This window comes from Nicotiana tabacum, chromosome 24 (genome assembly GCF_000715075.1).
Source record: "Nicotiana tabacum cultivar K326 chromosome 24, ASM71507v2, whole genome shotgun sequence".
NCBI lineage: Eukaryota > Viridiplantae > Streptophyta > Magnoliopsida > Solanales > Solanaceae > Nicotiana > Nicotiana tabacum.
The window spans coordinates 84643979-84650322 of record NC_134103.1 but is presented as its reverse complement, the minus strand read 5'-3'; the positions used below and the strand labels follow the sequence as shown (position 1 = coordinate 84650322).

The window sequence follows — 6344 nt, the reverse complement described above, 5'->3', positions numbered from 1 at the left end:
TACACTATCTTTAGCTAGCGAGCATAAATTTCTCGCTGTATTTTGTGCTCGTCAGTAGGTAATCGAACATCTTTCCTTTCCATAATGGTAGTAGTAGTTTTATTTTCACATTCTCTTATTTTTAGATTTATAGTATTATCTGTTATTTCGTTTGCTTTAGCTATCTCACTATCTTCTTGTTGTTACTGTTTTTCTTCCTTTCCATACTTTTTTCGAGCAAAGGGTATATAGAAAATATCATCTCTACCTTTACAAAATAGAATAAAGTCGATGTACATACTACTCTCTCTAAACCCCAATTATAAAATTACATTGAATTTGTTGTTATTATTGTAAATCGTTAGGGCTCCTTTAGAAGTTGCATGCACTGTCACTTCAACTTCAGTAATATATTTTCTTAGTATTTAGAAAATATTTAAGAAAACTTTCCCGTTATCTGATGTAATAAAAAATATTTTTAAAAAATGCTAAAGCAGCCAGTAGTAAAATGATGAGAGAGCAAGTGGTATGATGGGGTATTAATTGCTCCTATATAAGTTTCGTGGTGGTTAACTGGTTATCATGACCTGGTGGAGGACACGTTGCTTCAATTTGCTTCACTGCTGTCAATTTTGCCATCAACTTCAAAAAACTCGTGGTGTGTGTGCGCGGACTAATAATTTTAATTAAATGTTATGGAATATACGTTAACTCAATAGCTACTGCTTAAAATTTTGGTATCTATTAAAATATTTATAAAATTTAAATAAATAATAGCTAGTTCATTAAATTTTGGATTCGCTTTTACAAAAAATACATATTAACAGTAAAAAAAATTACTTCATTGAAAATTTGAAACTCAACAATAAATATTGTGGTGGAGTGATAAGTATTCCTCCATCATCAACCAGAGGTCTCGGGTTCGAGTCCCTAAGTATGGAGTCACCTTTGTTAGGGAGCGCTTTATTCCCCAATATGAAATTTGTCGGTGTGAATCCGAATTTAGTCAGGGTCTCAATGTGGATCCCGGGCAACGAGTGAGAACCAAAAAAGTTAATTAAAACTCTATCGCTCTCTATTTTCTACTTTTCTTTTACTTAAAAACATAAAAAGGACAAGGGGTCAATTTTGCATAATTGTTGTGAAATTTGTTAGTAAGAACCTTGAAATGGGAAACCTGAGTGAAATTGCAATTTTGAGCATAATTGCTAAAGGAAACTTCATTTCTAGTCTAGGGATAAAAAATCCATGTGGAAGATAGCTCAGAAACTTACAAGTAGTTGCTTAGAATCTGAGATGTATTCTCCTCCAAATCATAAGCACCGGATTTGAGATACAATGGAAAGTAAGTACAAATTTACATTTTTGATATATAAGGTGGAAAAAATAAAGGAAAAATTATTTTTTAAAGAAGAAAGTTATTTCTTTTTGTTTCTCACTCAATATTGATAGGAAAAAAGTGATGGCATTTATGCTTAAACTGTTTTCTTTTGCTAATTGCAAGAGTTTTGAGCAAGAAATTAAGCAGTTGTTAATTGGATATAACAAATCTCATTATGTTTCTTATATATATATATATATATATATATATATATATATATATATATATATATATATGATGTTTTGAACCTATATTATGGAAAAAGATTAAATCTTTTACTGACTTTTACAACTTGAATTGCTTTTTTGTATTCTCAAATCATGGAATTAATCATGTACTTTAACTTATTTTCTATATCTGTTTCTTTCCCCCATTTATTGGTATGTAGTATCAGATTGTTGGTATATATATGCTAATAATACAAAGAGGTGAAGAGGACTATAAAAAGTTATATAAAATGGCTTGATGTTTTAAATTGAATATCCAAAAGCTACTTGAATTTGACGTCTGCACCTCTTCTTGTACAAGAATTTGCTTATCTGTTGTCGTTTTGCAGCAGATTGTCATAGATTAAAATATTAGGACTGTTTTCATGGAGGATCAATCAATTTTCTTGTCTTATAGACAATCAGTGTTATCAAAGGCGAAAAGCGTAAAAAAACTCTAAGGTCTATTGAAGAAAATTTATCATTTAGCTGAAGAAGAATTAAGGCTACATGAAGATGGTATGTTGTGAATTCTGTGATAGGATTCATGCACATAACATTTCTTTGTGGCTGTCACGTCTTCAACAATCGATTCTCGAATCATCCTTGGATTTCTCTAGTTGGGTTATAGATACTTTATTAGTTTCTTGATTGGGTTTGAGACTCTGTTTATACAAGTTTATGAAGATATTCAATGATTCTTGCCCTTTTCACATCTACATACTACTGCTATGCATTCAAACAAACATAAAAAATATCAAGTTCCTGATAGAGGGAAATCCACAGTTACATTCGGAATTTAAGTACTTCTTAATCTCCTTTTGCCTTTATTCATTCATTACAATGAGAAATTTTCACTAGATTTATTGCTCTAAAAGCGTAAGAAAGACACCAAACTCTCCTTTAGGTGCTTCAACTGCGGTATAGGTATAACGAGTTAGTACGGAAAAACCTTTTGTATAAGGTCCAAAATGATGAATTGAGGTAGAGTAGACCGATGATCCTGCAGTCATTTGGCCGGCTATTGAAAGAAAAAGCTTGCATATGCTTCCCCTATTATATAATCGGTTCCATCTCTCTCCAAACCTAGCGTGGTAGTTTCCCATCATAGGGTTTTCTATCTATAGATTAAGCCATTACCAAGGAGCTAATTCGTTCAAAACTCAATTGACTGCTTCTATAGAGAAGGTGGAGCGTCATGCTTTCGTATCAACTTTGTGGGTTATCAGTCTAGGCAAAGTTTTCTCCATGCTATATTTTAGTGTTTTTTTTTTTAATTTTTAATTTTATTTTGAATGTGTAGGAAAATGCGGCTGATGCAACTGAAAGTGGTGACCACAAATCAATTTGACATATTGAAGTGAAAGAGGAAGACTTTTTGAAGAATTGTGATGTTTATTATTATTGATACTTATATGAATAAATTTTATTTTGTAGCGTTTATTGCTAGTGAACTTGAAGTAGTGCATTATTAGTATGGGCAATACTACACAAATTATATTTCTTTGTTGAAATTTATTTCAAGTACATGCAATTGACCTATTTTTATTCTGTTACTTATTATCTAATTTAATGCTTTAGATCATAATGTATATGCTTGAAGCATATGTGAATACATAATTTAATGTAGGCAACTAAAATTTCTTAAAATATACAATTGTGGCAAATATAAATATTTTAAAAATGATTTTACAGCGTACACAAAATTACCACGTTTAGAAAATGTGGCCATAGGGACTCGCATTTGGCGCTATGATTGATGACTGTTGCTTTAGAAGCCACGCTTTAAAAGCATGGTCTATAAGGAACCCAAGACCACGCTTCAAACATGTAGCTTTACGTCATAAAAGCGTGGCTATAAGAGAAAATATAAAGCGTAGCTTTTTTACCGCATTGGCCACACTTTTGAAGCGTGGATTCTAAGGCAACACGTAAAAAGTGTGGCCATAGGTCAAAGATTACGGTTCTTTAGGCCACACCGTAAAAGCATAGCCTAAAGGCGTAAAGTGTTACCTTTGATCAAATGTTACACTTCTTGACATCTTAGGCCACACTTTTCAGGGGTGGCCGGAGGCCTTAAATGTTATAGTGATGTTGAGGTCCCTATTAATTTGGATTTGCATCGCGTGAGGTCATTACAAGTGAATCGCTCCCTATCAAGATTTTTTTCATACTCAAGATTTGAATCCGAGACAATTGAGTTAAGGTGATAGGATCCGATCCATCCCAATCACAATATAAATAAAGACTTCATTCGACAGGTTAAAGTTCAAATTAATAGCATGGAATTCTCCTAACAAAGGGTACCATACTTGAAGTTTCCTCACCTTGATCTTTTGTCTTAGTCAAGGCCATACTAACAACCTTCCTAGCATATTAAAAAAGATTACATGTAAAAAAGGAGCATAATTGGAACTCACTCGTTTTTTCCTAATGGTTGTTAAAACCTTATTTATATTCTAATAGACCAATCAAATCATATTATTTTATCTAACATTATTTGACAAAACAATGAGTTAAAACTAGTATTACACACGTGTATCATGTAAGTACTACTGAAAGAAAATATTAACTATTAATTAAAAGGTTTAATTTATATGTAAAAAATGTCATTAAAGTTAAAATTTGAAGAATTAAGTTTTTTTTTTTGTCAAAAAGATTTATGTAATTTGATTACTAGAAGTTTAAATATTACATTAAAATGAAATCGTCCACAGACGCGAGTCAAAGGCGGAAGATTGTCTATGTGGAATGCATGTAGGCTGCACTTTGTGGACGCGTTCTTGACTAGTACAATTCTCGGTCAAACTAATATATTGTTATAGAAAGGAAATATTATATTATATTATAGTATAAAAAACAAATGAAAAACGCCCTAATGTATGGCAAACTGGTGGATTTTTTTGTTTTTTGGTAATTGAAACTGGTGGACTTTCTTTAGTAGATAAGCCTCTGTATGTCACGCGTATGAATTTACTTTATAAACATATAAATAAATAAATAAAGTAATATATACACACACATATTACAATGTGTAAATATTTTCCACGATAAGTGCTTAGGTTAATTATTATTTTTATAGAAAATTTATTACATATTTATCATAAGCATTTACTTTAAATTACTTTATGAGTGACTTAATCATATAAATACTTTTTGCATCATTAATACATATCGTTTCCTTTTAAATTGTATGCAAACGTGTGGTATTTTAGAACTATTTTTCCTTGTTCTCCCAATTTAAGTGCACTAGAAACCTACTTGAACCTCTCCTTAAAAACGAGTCTGATTTATTCAATTTCATTTTTATTTTTTATTTTTTCCATTACATTGAGTTGGATTCGGGAAAAGAAAAGGAAAAGGGCGAATCGTGGAAGTCAAACCCAAACCTAATATGTTAAGTCTTTTTGTCGTGTAAATGTTTCTATTTCTATATTTAAAGTATACCAATATTCAGTCAAGCTTATTTTTTTTAAAATTGAATGCTTCCTTATTCGGAAAACAAATAAAAAATTTGGCAAGATGACATTTTTCCATGCCTAAATGATAAACACTGTTACGCAAAAAGAAATGAAAGTCTTCAACTTCACAGCAAATACATAATGCCTCCAATTCTTGATATATACAAAACTTGGTAATAGAGCAAAGAAGATTAAGACGAATTTAAAACATGTCTATCTTAAGTTCGAATTAGAGAAATGGCCTACTATGATACTGCGACAAAAACATTTCAAGCCAATTTTATCTTTATCCTTTTTCCGGAAAATAAAACAAAAATAATTCTCAAATATTCCTTTATTTAATTTAATTTATATGCAAGTCAACGTTTTTCATACTAAAACAGTAATTCATATTTGAGAGTAAGGGTGGTCATAATTCAGTTTGGATCGGTTCTCTCCTAAAAAGATACTAAATTAATTAAGTCAATTTTTTAAATATTAAAACCAATCCAAACGAATTAATTCGATCTTTTATTGGTTAGGTTGTTGATTTATTCGATTTTCGTCGATTTGTTTTCTTAAATATGAGACATATATGGTCAAGCACATAGTATGGTGATTATATTCCAACATATTTATCCAACCAATTAATCTTTGAGAAAGTCTTTCATTTTTCAAGATATCTTGATAATAATTGAATTGTATAGTGATGAATAATGTAAGAATTCAATTAAAGACAAGTTATTTTTAATATGATATAAACTCTTGAACTTAGCAAAATAAAGGTATTTTATTTTATAGTATGTAGTTGGTTTGATTTAGATTTTTTGCGATTATTTTTCGCTTTAAATCAAATTTGGTCGGTTTTTAAAATCCAAAACCAAATCAAGCCATCAAATATTTTTGTTAGTTTGATTTTTTCAGTTTTTCATAAACACTGGTGTTTGAAAGAAAAAGAAGTCTTTTTTTCTATTTGAGTTAAAATTTACAAGGATTCTTTCAACAATCCAAACAACCCCTTTCGCAAATTCACCAACCCCCAACTATTGAAGGATCCAAATCTAATTACAAATCCCTAATTTTATCCCATTTTAATTAGTGTTTCAACAACCCAAAAGCACCAAACCTTTTCTTCAAATCCACCAACCCCCAAAACTTTTGAAAGTCATGTTGCATCCTTTACCCACGTTGTTTTTATATCTCAACCGCTCATTACATTTTTAATCCAACGGTCCATATTAATCTTCCCCTATGTTCACCTACCAAGGAATTGTTCACACATTAATCAAACGATTCATATTAATCATTTAAGGGGTCCCTAATTATGTTCACCTACCA

At 30.6% G+C, this 6344-nt stretch overlaps 1 long non-coding RNA gene across 1 annotated transcript; it reads left to right on the top strand.

Annotated features, from left to right (window-relative positions):
• Window positions 1-1092: 1092 nt before the first annotated feature.
• Window positions 1093-3122, top strand: LOC107786760 (uncharacterized). Its single transcript, XR_001648223.2, has 2 exons — window positions 1093-1324; window positions 2870-3122. It is a non-coding gene; the product is annotated as an uncharacterized LOC107786760 (long non-coding RNA).
• The last annotated feature ends 3222 nt before the right edge of the window (window positions 3123-6344 follow it).